At 42.6% G+C, this 1,978-nt stretch overlaps 1 non-coding gene across 1 annotated transcript; it reads right to left on the bottom strand.

Moving 5' to 3' along the window:
- Positions 1 to 674: 674 nt before the first annotated feature.
- Positions 675 to 781, bottom strand: LOC127099411 (small nucleolar RNA R71). The gene has a single exon (XR_007793915.1). It is a non-coding gene; the product is annotated as a small nucleolar RNA R71 (small nucleolar RNA).
- Positions 782 to 1,978: the final 1,197 nt, after the last annotated feature.

Here is a 1,978-nt window from a genome sequence, read left to right as displayed (position 1 = left end):
ACCTTAGCTTTGCACTGCAACAATAGATAACATTAGCTTGACCATTAGTCTATGTCGGGGACTGATTTAGTCAATATTGTGATTCCTTTGTTGTGCAGTATAGACTAAGGCAACAATTTTTATTTTTCTTTGTCGATTGCATGCCAGAAACTCGCTCTCAGAGCAAGGAGTTAGAGCAACCAATTAAGGATATCGAGCGTTATCTTAATTTAAAATTCCGAATCAACAATTTTCGTATTAAATACGATCTTCTAAATCCTATTATCCCAATTTCAGAACCAGAACCAATTATGGCTGAAAGACCACAAAACCGTTCGTTGAAGTATTATGTTGTTCCATCGCAAGCAGAACCACATAACAACATTGCTTCCCCTGCCATCAATCAAAACGATTTTGAGTTGAAACCTTCACTACTATCAGTCGTTCAACAAAACCAATTTTCAGGTAGTCCTATAGACGATCCTAACTTACATTTGTCAGTGTTTGTGCAGTACGCAGACACGGTGAAAGCAAATGGTGTCAGTCAAGAAGCGATTAGACTACATCTTTTCCATTTTTCCTTAAGAGATAGAGCTATAGCTTGGCTCCAGTCTCTACCTTCAAAATCTGTAACCACATGGGACGAGTTGAAGAAAGGCTTCTAAGCCCGATATTTTCCACCAAGAAAAACAGCTATGCTAAGAGCTCAAATCAACGGATTTAAGCAAAAAGACAATGAATCTCTTTTCGATGCTTGAGAAAGATACAAGGACATGATGCGACTTTGTCCAAATCATGGACTTGAAGAATGGTTGATTATCCATACTTTCTATAATGGTCTATTGTAAAACACTAAGGTGAATTTAAGCGTTGCCGCTGGCGATGCTCTAATGGACAAACCATATGACGAAGCTTATGAACTCATAGAGAACATGGCTTAAAATAATTTCCAATAGGGAGGAGAACATGTGTCGCATCCTGCGAAAAATCAACCGGCGAGACTCAAAATAAAACACACACAGAGCCGCCACTAAACATTATTTATCCCAAGATAGGGAAAGGAAACGCTCAGAGAAACCTGGAAAGGAAATGGTCTCGCGACCAAGAGAATGGGTTCGGGAGTCGGTTACGCAAGGGGAAGGTATTAGCACCCCTCACGTCCGTCGTACTCGACGGGATCCACGTCCTAGAATAAAGAATAGGTTGCTAAACATCACACACACACAAGGGGAACGCAGGTGGGGTTAAGAGAAGGGAGCTCGATAAGGTATCGCACCTTATGCCTACATATCTTGTCTGGAACAAGAATCAGAGCCACTGTAGTTCGGCTTACGCACGCCAAACAACACAAAACAATCAAACAGAATGGCAAACATGGAGCCCGACAACCACTTGATGGAATTACGTCGGCATCCGAACCAAAACACACTCAAAAGGGCAAACGTGGAGCCCAACTGCCAATCAATGGGCTTACGTCAGCATCTGAACCCAAAACAATCAATCAGATAATCAAGCATACAAACAAAAAGAAAAAGGTTGCCCGGAGAGGTCTCGCACGACCCCCTGCCTACATACCTCGTCTGGCACGAGGATCAGGGCGATGTAGTTCCCCTGAAAGGGACTAAATTGCTAACCAGAAACCGGGGAAAGACACACAACTAGGGAGCTGAGACTCGAGCCTAATGTTGTCATGCATCGTTAACCCTAAGTTCGGTTTTCTATCCTACTTGCATAAGCAAACTAACCTAACCAGGAAAGAAGCTAGCACACAAGCATACAATCATATATCAACATTAAATGAGAACAGGCATCTCAAACAAACATGTCAATCAGATATCCACATAGCACCCACTATAACCAAACAAAGGGGCTCAATCAATCAGGTTTGACTGCCTCAGCAAGTCGTCTGTATGGGCTGGATTTGCTCTTAACCTTGCCATTACGAGGCTAAGGTGAAGCAGATGAAAGGATGAAGTGAGGATCAGACCTCACAGCTCTT

The sequence above is a fragment of the Lathyrus oleraceus genome, chromosome 6 (assembly GCF_024323335.1).
Source record: "Lathyrus oleraceus cultivar Zhongwan6 chromosome 6, CAAS_Psat_ZW6_1.0, whole genome shotgun sequence".
Taxonomy (NCBI): domain Eukaryota; kingdom Viridiplantae; phylum Streptophyta; class Magnoliopsida; order Fabales; family Fabaceae; genus Lathyrus; species Lathyrus oleraceus.
This window is presented reverse-complemented; position numbering and strand designations above follow the sequence as displayed.